Source organism: Cupressus sempervirens, chromosome 9 (assembly GCF_028749045.1).
Source record: "Cupressus sempervirens isolate cs-2001-9-10 chromosome 9, ASM2874904v1, whole genome shotgun sequence".
Taxonomy (NCBI): Eukaryota; Viridiplantae; Streptophyta; class Pinopsida; order Cupressales; family Cupressaceae; genus Cupressus; species Cupressus sempervirens.
Window position 1 is genome coordinate 296,745,463 of NC_143126.1, and position 14,043 is coordinate 296,759,505.

Consider the following 14,043-nt stretch of genomic DNA (forward strand, 5'->3'; position numbering starts at 1 on the left):
CCCGTTGGTGTTTTGATGTTTGTTAGTCTTCCATTGGGATTTGTGTGATCCTAGTATGTTGTATGTCATGTGAATCCATACTCGTTTAAATTTTTTTTAATCTTGGCTTATATTTATCCTTGTTCCAAGGATCTCCAGGTGGGGCATTACATCTAGTATCAGAGCCCATGTTGCAATATTGGGGTCTCTGTGTTATGCTTCTACTATGTTATTGGTTATGTATGCTTATTATTATATTACTGGTTATTATTTTGATAGCTAGATTTGACTATAATGCTCATGACTCGTATGTTCTAACCTTATCTTGTTGCTTCTATAGTGATGCCTCCTATACATAGACCTAGTGGTCAGCATGATAATCGATGAATTATTCAAGAAGAAGAGCATCATGAAGTGGAACATCTGGAGGGGGAGGGAGAATAGGGTAAAAATGAACAGTTTGGCATTGCAACATTGATGTAGGTGCTACAAGAGATTCTAGCTCGGTTGGGACCTTATGCTAAGGAAAACCAAAATGACAATGGTCAGGAAGAGGGATCTCATCACAGAGATTCCCACATGTCCGAGCATAGAGAGGAGGGTTGTTAGCATTCCCATACACCATCAAGCGGCTGAAGGCACCATTAGGGTGGTAGGGATTGTGATAGTGAAATTCCATCCATTTGGATATCATAAAATCTCTTTAGCAATCCAAATTACTACCATTCTATGATGGAAAGGGAGGTGGCCTCAGGGCGGAGACTTGGTTATTAAACATGGAGTGTTGTTTCACCATGTATCCATATGCAAGCAATATGAAGGCTCATCGTACAATTATGCAACTAAGGGACCGCACATCCATTTGGTGGAATATTGAGGTGCAAAAACTTTAGATCAACATCGTAGATCTCACCTGGGAGATCTTTGAGGAGAGGTTTCAAAAGAGATTATTATCTCCTCAGTTTAGGGAGGCTCATGCTAATGAGTTCCATAAGATTACACAAGGCAGTATGTCAGTGGACTAGTATGATATCAAATTCTTTGAGCTTAGGTAGTACTCATGTTACAATCATAATGAGCTACTCTCGACTCATCATTTTATTTAAGGCCTTAAGGATGCCCTTATTGGAGAGGTTCATATGCATCAACCCATGACTCTTATCCATACTATAGAGAAGGAACAAATTGCATAGAATAATTTGGCTAGAGGGTTCAGTGGTAAAATAGGTTCTTAGAACCATAGTGCACATAATTTAGGACAAGATGCCCAATTTATTCAATCCTTAGGAAAAGGCCAGACTTAGTTAGCACCCTCACAAGGTGGTAAGGGAAACTAGAAGAGATAGGGTCATTATCGGTGGGATGAGGGAGGAAAAAATTCTTGTACCTTAGAGAAGAAAGGAGATCACTAGAGTCAAGGACATAATTCTCAACAAGATCTCTCTCCTTAGAGTAGTCAACAGAATTCTAGCAAGGGTAGTGTACCATATTCCAATACTTCTGTGAATGGCTATGAAACTGGTTCTAACTTTGGGAGAAATTGTTATTCTTTTGGCCAACCCAATCATAAGGCTTTGGGATATCCTATTAAACCATCTATAGGATCTAGTAGAGGTGTAGCCAGATTAGAACCTATTGTGGGAGATGGAGGAAGGATTCATTGAGTATTTGTAGCATTTGATAACTATCAAGCTAAGCACCAAGGTACAATATTCAAGGCTACAAGTATGTTGTATGGTATTTCCTCTTCAGTATTATTTGACCTAGGTGCCTCATATTCCTTTATTTCATCATCTTTTGTTCAACAAAATGGGCTAGTGGTAGCATGTTAGGTTGAGAGGTGGTAGGTTGAGTTAGCCATGGGACACAAAGTGATTGTAGACTCCTTGGTCAGAGGTTATAGTTTAAACTTTGGTACCTTCACCACCATAGTGGATCTTAGTATCCTACCTCTAGGATCATACAACATTGTGTTGGGAATGGATTGGTTAGCTACTCATTAGACAAATATAGATTGCCACTATAAGTCAATACAATATGTTGATGACATAGGTGGGAAAGTGGAACTTTTAGGGGCTCAGAGACTAGTCTCACTTTAGATGATCTTAACTAATCAGATGAAGTGGAGTGTACGAAAGGTTTTCAAATGGTTCTTGTTTCTGTTAGTGCTCTTGAGGAAGTTGAGAGCCATTTGGTGACACTTGATGATCGCTCACTCCTTCGTGAGTATTCAGATATGTTTCCTGATGAGATACCCGATATTCCATGACAACGTGACATTGATTTTTGGTTTGATCCTGTACCAAGAGCAGAGCCAATTTCACAAGTGCCTTACCAGATGACTACTTAGGAATTGAGTGAGCTCAAATTATAGTTGGAGGAACTATTGGCCAAGGGCCATATTCATCATAGTATATCCCCATGAGGTGCACTAGTCATCTTCATGAAGAAGAAAGATGGATCATTGCATTTGTGCATTGACTATCGATAGTAGAATAAGGTGATGGTGAAGAACCAGTATTCTTTGCCAAGGATAGATGATTTATTTGATCAGATGAAGGAAGAATGAGTGTTCTCAAAGATTGATCTTAAGTTGGGATACCATCAATTTTGGATCCAGGAGGTTGACATTCATCAAACAAATTTTTATACATGATATGGGCATTATGATTTCATGGTTGTACCCTTTGGGTTAACCAATGTGCCATCAGTATTTATGATTTTGATGAATGGAATATTTCACACTTACCTCCATCAATGTGTCATTGTATTCTTTGATGACATATTGATCTATTCAAAGATAGTTGAGGAACATGAGGTTTATTTATATCAAGTGTTACAGTGCTTGAGAGACCATTAGTTGTATGGAAACTTGAGAAAATATGGATTCTTCTAGTTAGAGGTAAAGTATTTGGGGCATATCATCACCAACAATGGTATTGTAGTGGATCTAGAGAAAACTCATGCTATCATGGATTGGCCAGTATCCACTAATGTCTCGAAGTTTCATAGTTTCATGAGATTGGCAGGCTACTATTGTTGCTCTGTGAAGGATTTCTCACATGTAGCTCATCCCATCAATTCTCTTCAGTGAAAAGGGAACAAACATGTTTAGTCAAACTAGTATAAGGTAGCATTTAATGCTCTTAAGGAGTTTTTGATTAGTGCACCAGTCCTTGCAGTGCCTAATCCTGTAGGTGATTTCATGGTTTGCACAAATGCTTTGTTGGAAGGCGTGGGTGCGGTGTTGATGCAAGATGGTTGAGTGATTTCACGAGTCTAGGAAACTCAAGGACCATGAGCTTAACCACCCCACTCATGATTTGGAACTTGCAGCCCTAGTGCATACTCTTATTCATTGGAGACATTTCCTTTTGGGAAATAGGTTCGAGTGGCATAGCGATCATAGGAGCTTGCAATATATCTTTACTCAGCCAAACTTGAATGCACAACAGTGTCACTAGATGGAATTCCTATGTGAATATAAATCTAATGTTCACTACATTAAAGGGAAGGAGAAAGTTATCACTGATGCTTTAAGCAGAAGGTGACATGAGATATCAGTGTTGTCATTTGGAGTGGATTTATGAGGCCGTATCTTGGAGGATTTTCCTCATGTGGAGATCAAGTCTAGACCTACCCTTGAGGGGAGGTTTTTAGGCTACCTACTTGAGTCCAATGGACTACTATGACACTTGGGAGGTATCTATGTACCTTTTTCTGGTGATCTTCATACCTTAGTTTTGTAAAAAGCACATCGTGCACCATATGCCATACATTGCAATGTCAAGAAGATGCATGCCGATCTTAAACAATTGTACTTTTGGGTAGAGATGAGGCATAATGTTTTTTATTTTGTTGCTTGATGTCTCAAGTTCTAGATAGAGAAGGCAAAGCATCAACATCTTCCATGTCTTTTGCAATTGCATGCCATTCTAGGATAGAAATGGGATACAATATATATTGACTTTATCATAGTGTTGCCTATGTCATCATGATGACATGATTGTATCATGGTGACAGTGGATAAGTTGTCCAAGGTAGCACATTTTTCACCCATGAGAGCATCCTACACAACTTCTTTTGTAGCACATGTTTTCTTGGAGGATATAGTGTGTTTGCATGGGATCCCTCATTAGATTATTTTAGATAGAGATCCAATGTTTACTTTAGCATTATGGATGTCTCTCTAGCATGAGTTGGGTGCATAGCTCAATTTTAGTTTGGCTTATCACCTAGAGACTGATGGTTAGACTAAGATATTGAATCAGGTTATGAAAGATATGCTTTACATGTATGTTATGGATAGGTAGGTGAAGTGGGAGGATTATTTATACCTTGTTGAGTTTGCATACAAAAATGGGTATCATAGTTCTCTTGGAATGTCACCTTTTCAAGTGTTGTACAATAGACCATGTCGTACCCCTTTGAGTTGGGATCATTTGGAGGACCTTGTTCTTTTAGGTCCAGAGATGCTTCAAGATATGGAGCAACAATTTGTTCATATTAGAGGTCATTTGGTTAATGCTCAAGACAAGTAGAACAAGTATGCAGATGCCCATAGGTTGGATCATCACTTTTCTATTGGTGATAGGGTGTTTTTGAGGGTGCATCCGAGGAAGAGCCCCATCCATTATGGGAAAGTGATAAAGGGTGCTCCCCTTAAAACCATAAACTCATAATAGAAACAAAGAAAGAACAACCAACACGAGAACAAAATATGGACTTCTTATTTGAGCCACAAATGTGGAATTACATAATTTTCAAGTACAATATGCTAACCCACATGGGTGCCTTCATTACAATAATCTGCAAGACAAGCTACAAACTATCACCCAGCACTGTCCTAGACAATGTTGGTGCCTTTCTTAAATAGGCAATTTTATGCTACCCGAGAAGGTTCTAGACATTGAAACTTAATATCTACGGCCAAAAAACCCTAACAATACATATAGAGTCAACCAAATACATCTTTGAAAATTATTTTAGATATTTTGGGTATCCCAATTTTGAAAGGCCATAACTCACAAACTGTTACTTTGATTGGCTATTATAACCACTTTTTGAAAATGCTAGCTCTTGATCTATAGGCTTGGAATTGCGCTAGCACCCTTCCATTGAGTTTTCAGACCTCATCTAGGCACTCTAAGGCCTCCAATGATGAGCCTGAAGATTTTTTTGTAGATTTTTCCACCAAAAATTTGCAATAACTTCTCTGATACTTATGCTTGAGCAATGAGATTTTTATGGTAGGCTTACAACTCTAAAATGATCTTGACTATAGAAAATGAGAACATTCCAGGCTCATTTGACAAACTTACTAAAAATAGAAAGTTCCCATAAATAGTAACCACCATGTCTACTAGTCCTTATTAAAATAGAAAAGACTAAAACACAAATGTTTTTGGGGTGATGCAAGATTGCTCTTACACCTAGGATGCTGGTGCATCAGACACCTAGAATAATTTGAGAAGTGACTCCATAACATCTCAAGTGTTAAGAGGAAAACCAAGATGGTTAACCTCCTCCTTTGCTAGCCATGATGAATACTCTACTAGCCTCCTTTTCCATTTGACCAAGAATTATTCATAAGTTTTATCCCTTGTACTTTTTCTAACATGATTGTCTAGTATCTCCTTGATCTCCTTTGTAGCCAAATTAGTTAATGGAATACTCGACTGCACTTGTGCAACTTCATCTTCATCACCTCCTTCATAGTAATCTATCAAATCTAAAATATTAAATGCTAGTGAAATATTCAATTCAGCAAGCAACTCCACTTCATAAGCATTTCCAGAATCATGCATCTTCACTATCTTGCATGGGCCAAACTTCTTCATCTTCAGTTTATTATATGTACCCACTGGAAAATGTTCCTTCCTCAAATGAACCATGACTTCATCTCCAATCTAAAATTCTATATACCTCCTTTTCACATCTGCCTTACCCTTATAAGATGTATTCATCTTTATGATGTGCTTCTTCACCTCCTCATGGATTTTCTTCAAATGTCTAGCAAAATGTTCTACTTCAGCCCTACTTATCTCTCCTTTATCCAACTGCCTCAATTTGGAAGAATTTTTGGAACTAATCCCATATACAATATAGAATAGTGATTTACCATTTTCCTGTTGATATAATTATTATATGCAAATTTTGCCTATGGTTAAATTAGACCCTATCCTTTTGGCTTGTCTCCAACCAAACATCTCAGCAAGTTTCCCAAACTGTGATTCACAACTTCTGTCTGTCCATCAATCTGTTGATGATGTGATGAACTAAACTTCAAATATGTCTTCAACTTCTTCCACAATGTATGACAAAAATACCCAACAAATTTGGTATCTCAATCTAAAACTATACTCTTTGGCAGGCCATGTACTCACACCACTTCTTTGAAAAACAATTCTACTACATGAACAACATCACTAGTCTTCTTGCAAGGAATACAATGTGCCATCTTTGAAAACCTGTCAACCACCACAAAAATAGAATCATGCCCATGCCTAGTCCTGAGTAATCCAAGAACAAAATTCATGTTGACATCCTCCAATGACTTCTCTAGTATAGATAATGTCTAAAATAGTCATGTATTCTACTTCACTCCTTTTGTCATTTGACATACTCTACAACACTGTAAAAACTTCTTCACATCTTGTTGCAACTGTGGCCAGTAATAATTCTTAGCAACCAAAGCTATGGTTTTATCCCTACCAAAATGTCCAGCCAATCCTTCACTATGCTTCTCCTTGATGAGATTCTCTCTCATTGAACTTCTAGGAATGCACAATTGGCTTCCTTTAAACAACATACTATCTTGGATCATGAAATCCAACCACCTTGTCCTATCAAGTGTAACAGGTTTTGTATAAGCCTTCCATGCTTCACCAAAATCAAGATCATCTAGATACAAAGTTCTGAGTTCCTTGAACCCAACCACCTCTATCTGCATTTTTGTCAGCAAAAGTTGTCTTCTATTAAGAGCATCTACAACTTTGTTAGACTTACCACTTATGTGTTTCAAATTAAATGTATAACTCTCCAAAAAATCAACCCACTTTAAATGCCTTTGGTTCAATTTTTCTTAAGTATTCAAATATTACAAATCTTGACGATCAGTATATAAAACAAACTCCTTAGGAAGAAGATAGTGTCACCACTTCTTCAATGCTTGAACTATAGCATAAAATTCTTGATTATAAACAAAATATTTTCTTTTTGCATCATTCAACTTCTCACTGAAATAAGCAATAGGCCTACCTTCTCAGCTCAAAATAGCTCCTATTACAATACCAATAGCATCATAGTCTACTTGAAACACCTTGTTAAAATTAGGAAGTGCTAAAATAGGTTACTCAGTAACTTTTTGTTTCAATAGATTAAAACTCTTATTTGCTCCTATAGTGCACTTAAACTCTTTCCTATCCCCTCTCATTGTTTCAGTCAAGGGTCCACAAATACTGCTAAAACTTCTTATGAACTTTTTGTAAAATGTAGCCAGTCCATGAAAATATCTTACCTCTATCGCACTTCTTGGAGTAAGCCATTCAAGGATAGCCTTCACTTTCTCTAAATCCATTTTCAAACCTTCTGCTAAGACAACAAATCCCAGGTACACCAACTCCTTCTTTACAAAAATACACTTGTTCAGGTTTATTAGCAACTTTTCTTCCCTCAACTTATCAAACACCTTGTGAATATGGATCAAATGCTCCTCCAATGTCTTACTAAATATCAATATATCATCTAGGTAAATAATGACAAACATACCCAAAAATTCCTTTAGTACCTCATTCATGAGCCTCATGAAAGTGCTCGGTGCATTGGTTAGCCAAAAGGCATGAGTAACCACTCATATAATCCTTCCCTTGTCCTGAAAGTAGTCTTCCACTCATCACCTTCTTTGATATGAATTTGATGGTATCCACTCTTCAGATCTATCTTTGTGAAATACTTAGCTCCACTCAAACAATCCATAATATCATCCATCCTTGGCAAAGGAAATCTATACTTGATTGTGATCTTGTTGATAGCACAAGAATTTGTGCACATCCTCCATTCTCCATTTTTTTTGGTGCCAATATTGCTGGTACAACAGATGGACTTAGACTCTCTCAAATCAACCCCTTTTGCAACAACTCATGAACTTGTTTGTTCAACTCTTTACTTTCTGCTGGTGTCGTTCTGTGCATTGCTTTGTTTGGAAAACTAGCTCCTGGAACCAAATCCATCTAGTGACTAATCTTCCTCATTGGGGGTAATCCATCAGGTACATTATCTGATACAATATTAGAAAATTCTCCCAACATATCTGCAACTTCTATAGGTACCTCATCTACTTCTTCTTTACTATCTTTTAGAATTATAGCAAAACACACATGCTCACGCTTCATACCTTTGAGAAACTTTTTTCCATCAACAAAATATATTTTGGCAGAACTGCATACCATTTCTTCTTTATCCTTCAATGGTTTCAACTTATGTTTCACTCCATCCTTGGTTAGAGTGTAGGTATTTGCTAACCCATCATGTACAACATGCCTATCAAAGTACCACAACCTACCCAGAAATATATGACATATGTCCATAGGTATGATATCACATAGTACCTCATCCTAGTAGCTTCCAATCTTGAACTTCACTAAGCACTACTCATTGACCATAACCTTGTGGTCATCTTGCACCTAAGTAATACAGTATGGATGCAGGTGTTTCTATCACTTCAACTTCAACTTGGTGACCATTGTTTCTAACACTAGATTATTAGTACTTCAACCATCAATGATCACATCACAACATTTATCTTCACATCTGCACCTTGTGCAAAATGAACTCCTTCTTTGATCAGGTTCATTCTCACCACTCAGCATGACTCTGTTGTTAACTACGAATTCTCATCATTCAACATCTTTAGAATGTGAGGATCTGGCATCTTCATCAACATGTGCAACTCTAGTTAGGCCTTTGGTTCTTTGATCCATCCTTCCTTGGTGCTAAGTACATTCAAATCCTCTATCCCCTTCTTCTCCGAAGTGAAAAGATTTTCTATAGAAGCTCCTCTTCTAGATCCTTGTCCTCTACCTCTTCCTCTCTAATCTCTATTATTCTAATCATGGAAATGATTGAAATTGTTTCCCCTTTGATTCTAATTGCTACTTCTAGCCTCATCCTTGTTCTTTTGATCATCATTACAGCCTCCATAAGATCGTTTGCCAGGTCTTCCACCATAACCTCTTCCACTATTCTTATTGTCAAACTTCTTTCTTAGTTTCTCCTCAACTCTTAGGGTAAACTAGTATGACTCCTTAATAATATTCATTCAAACCAGACTCAGCTCATCTTGAATACTTGGCCTTAACCCATTAAGATAACAGGCGACTTTCTCCTTATCAACTTTTGCATTTTTGGTTCTAATGAGAACTTGGTAGAACTCTTCGATATACTCTTGAACAGATTTTCCCACTTACTTCATTCCTTGCATCTTCTTCAATAGATCAATCTCATAATCCATAGGAATAAATTGTCTCTTTATTTTAGCTATCACCTGACCCCATCTGGTGATTTTGTTCTTTCCCTTTATATTTCTCTCCAATTGAACCTCTTGCCACTAGATCTTTGCATGTCCCTTCAGTTTTGCTTTTGCAAACTTGACCCTATCTAGATCCTCAATATCTACATATTCAAAATACTCCTCTAGTTCATTGATCCAAACGATCAACTTTTTTGGGTTAAGATTTCCTAAAAATGTGGGAACCTCAAATTTAGGTCTTTTTCCAATCTTGGAGATGGCCCTAAAAAGCCTCTCTTCCTTTGGATTTAGAACTGGCTCTGCTCCAACATTTTCTTCTACTTCATCCTCATCCTCACTTTCATCTCTCATAGGAAGATTTATTCCTCTTCACATTTGTTCTTCCAATGCTTGCAATTACCTTTAGATGGCTTAGAAACCCTCAGGTGTAACATCTATAGCTCTTCTACCATGCTCTCTTTGAGGAGGCATTTTTGTGCTTGCACTGAAACCCTAGCGCAAATTACCTCACAATTGTCGATCTATCTACACACTCATCCCAAACCACAATCCTAGTGTAAACTACCTCACAATCGGTAATCTATCCCACACTCAAGAACTCTAGCTCTAAAAGCACTTGATAAAGGGTGTTCCCCTTAAAACCATAAACTCATAACAAAAACAAAGAAACAATAACCAATGTGATAACAAAATATGGACTTCTTATTTGTGCCGCAAATATGGAATTATAAAATTGTCAAGAACAATATGTTAACCCACATGAGCACCTTCATTACAATTATCTGCAAGACAAGTTGTGAACTATTGTAATACCCCAAAATTGGCTCATTGCCATGATACCAATTCTGGTCTATTTCTGATCAATCCTAAGACCTATTCTAATAGGCAATTCTCATTCTGCTACTCGCTTCTTGACTTAAATGTCAGATGCAGAAAACCCTAATCTGCATTCATCATATTTCTTATTTAATTCCTATAGTATGTACTCATATTAGTCGCATTAAACCTACTTGATTTAATTATAATTTAACTATTAAGTATTTATACTTTAATTAAATTAAATTATATCCTAAGGCTAATGTACTATGGAATTAAATTTATTTAATTTAATAAATACGCCTATCTTGAATAATTAAATGGAAAAGGTATTTCTAATTAATTAAATGAAATTATTTAATTAAATGGAGTACTTACTTCTAATTAATTAAACAAAGTTATTTAATTAAATGGGAAGCCATTCCTAATTAATTAAATAAAGTTATTTAATTAAATAAGAAAAGTATCTCTAATTAATTAAAAGATTATTTAATTAAATAGAAAAGGTAATTATGAGAGCATATCTCATTTTATTAAATTAAATATTTCACCAAAATCTCTCTTCAGTTCAAAAAAGGAAATTTCTAGTTCACTATTGATAAAAAATGAGTTAAATCAGTTAACTCCTTTTTCTACTCAAATTGAATCAGTTAACTCCTTATTTTACTCAAATTAAATCAGTTAACTCCCTTTAATTTGGGAATCTTCCTTTATGACTGAACTTCACCTTTAATCCTGACCATTGATTTAAATCGATCTCAACCGTTGATGGATTTCAAGAAAGTCTATTTAAGAGACCCTCATCTCTTCATTTTAGAGGATGAATTTGGAGAATTTGCATCGAATCGCTGCTGGAATTCATACTCACATTTGCTCATATTTTGACATACATCTTGCATTCTTAGTTTAGATTCATCTAGCTTAATAATGCATACATTTTTAGTTTAATGTCTTTTATTTCTTAGATTAATTGCTTATACTTCATTTAGATTACTTGCACATTCATATAGCTTAAATTGCATTCAAATCTTTCGTTCTTACAAGGTCTGGTTGCCTGCACCTTGATTCTGAGGATATTAACAGGCAAAATCCCTTTAGATAGAAGGCAATAGGTCTCTTTGCCAGCTGATTTTCGGATGAACAATCCAATGTTCATTTCGGGATGAATCCGCATATAATGACCATGTTGAAGTGTGTGTGCTAGCAGAGGCCACATATTCATGCATACATTTTTGGTGCCCACTGTGGGGCATGAAAATCAATTTTTCTGGCCTCTTTCTTTATTTTTTTATCATTTTTTGTTCTCTGTCCATACTGTTCCATACAGATTTGGGAATCTTCGCGCGAGACTGTTCATTTTCACTCAAAGATCCAAAATCTTCGCGCAAAGATTCTCTCCGGGTTTGCGAGAAAGTTCCTGAGTGCGCGATATCTTGCATGGCACTTGTTTCTTCGCGCAGGCCAAAAACAGTTTCACGCAGGCTCTAAACAATTTCGTGCGAGACATAAATAACTTCCCACGGCTCTGTCAAAAATTTTTCACGACACTTGTTTCTTCACGCAAGCTTCAAACAATTTCGCACGAGATAGAAATAACTTTGTGCGGCTCTATCAGAAATTTTGCACGAAACTCTGCTATTTTTGCATTGATTTTCGTGGTTTCTGGTTTTCTGCTAACTGCTCACTGTTTCTGGTTTTTTCATGTTTTTTGTTTCTGGTTTTTTCATGTTTTATATTTTCATAGGTTTTAGCATTTTTAAAGCTTTTTTATGGGTATAAAAATGAACAAAAAAAGTTAAATTTTATTTTCCCATAGTTAAGCTTCAGTTTTCACTAACATGTTTTCTCCTAAGCATCTTTATTTCTATTTTTTTGATTTTTTTGCAGCATAATAGCGGTTTGTAGGAAAATTGGAAAAGCATGATAAAGTTGCTAAAAACAGGTAAAACATCTATTAAGTGCGTTGCAAGGATTACCAGGTAATTCTCTTTGATTGATAACACTTCATTTGGATCTAAAACGAACATCTCTCATGTCAAGCTTGTGTGTGTTTCCTTCCATGTTCTCATTTTACAACACATACATAATTTGATAACAGGTTGTGATCTCCATTAGTTTTCATCTAGTAGGCTTAGTTACTAGTGATAGATCTAATTAGCTATCTTGGGTTATTGGACTCACTAATCTGCCGGCCCCTCGTTCCACCCTGTGGTTGCAAGATCAACACCACGTTAAAGGGGAGGGGTCTATAGGAAAGAAGCATTAAATTCTCTACGAGGCAACCCTTTTGTGCTTTCTAGAACTCACTAGTTTCTGAGTTGTGGACTCATTTTGGCTTATGTGAGGGGTTAAATGTTCCACATCTTTGGACTCACCTCGCATTAGTTAAAGCGTTAAATGTACCACCTTGTGCTTTTTGATTTCTTTTGGATAGATTTTCTTTTGGAAATTAACATCTGTACACACATAGTAGTTAGGCCCCCATGAACACTATTCGTGGATCTTGAGGGAGTGGGTTCCTAGTGAAACTCCTCTCTAAGACAAATTCTTTGTAGGTGGGGAGGATACTTTGAGCATCTCATAGATAGATGAATCTTCAACTTGTTGATTGAGGCATCCTTTCTTTGGAGAGGTTGATAGATCACTGGGAGATGATATCATAGATCTTTAAGAGATAATCTTAGTTTAGCATGTCGAATTAATCTATCAGTTTTGATTGGGCTAAAGGTGAAAAGGTGTCAAAACCTTGAATCTGGAAATTAAGTCCCCTTGTGGTACACTGTTGTGAGTCAGTCACCTTTAGAGAGGGTTAACCGTAGCAGACAATCCCTCTACAGGGAAAACTATGTTGATGAAACCTCAAGCGGTAATAGCCATTTTCACCATGGTAGTGACAATCGCTATATAAATGTCCTTGTGGAAGAAATCTCCACGGGTGTGGTTCATTGTGGGTTGTCAGATCTCTCTAGCAGCTCTTGAAGATTAAGTTCTCAGACTGTGTCAAAACCTCGGTGCATCAGGATTGGAGGTCACCCCTGTGAGTCATAAGAGTTGCAGAGTCAAACCATTACTAAATACCTTAGAGAGGCCAACTTTTATTTTCTAGAGATGTATGCGTGATTGCAAAACTCTTTGAAAACGTACACAAATAGCTCTCCTAGGGATTAGCACAAAACTAAGTCACTTGATTGTTCATGCGCAAGGTTGCTTTTGCCCTTGCTCATTATTTTCAGATATGCTTGATATCACCTACTTGCTGTTCTACATGCCTGTTTATCTGCTTGCTTACTAAAACAATCTAAAAAGTCAAGAAATCTTGCCAAAATTAGTCACTGTTCTGAAACTGATCTACTTTCTTGCATGAAAACTTTTTTAGTCTCGCGCGAAATTATTTGGTCCTCGCGCAAAATCATTTTGTCCTCGCGCAAAATTAAAATTCTGTCATGAGTCTTCGCGTGGCTTGAGATCTTTCTCGTGCAAAATTAAAAATTTTCACTGAACTTCACATGAGACAAAAACTTCTTCGCGCGACCCATAAAAGTTTCTTGCACGAGATCTTGCGTCAGCATTTCCACTTTTGGTTTGATCTAGCTATCTACGATCTGCACGCTGCCCTTTTCTGCGTCTGTTTGTCACTTTCTATTTGCAAACATTCCTCAAACAGTGGCATCCTGCTTAGCTAATGACTTGCAATCCATACTTTAACTAGTCTTGTCTCT

At 36.8% G+C, this 14,043-nt stretch overlaps 1 pseudogene; it reads left to right on the top strand.

Moving 5' to 3' along the window:
* Window positions 1-11,812, top strand: part of LOC149538578 (4-hydroxy-3-methylbut-2-en-1-yl diphosphate synthase (ferredoxin), chloroplastic-like) — a 74,891-nt pseudogene extending 63,079 nt beyond the window's left edge.
* The last annotated feature ends 2,231 nt before the right edge of the window (window positions 11,813-14,043 follow it).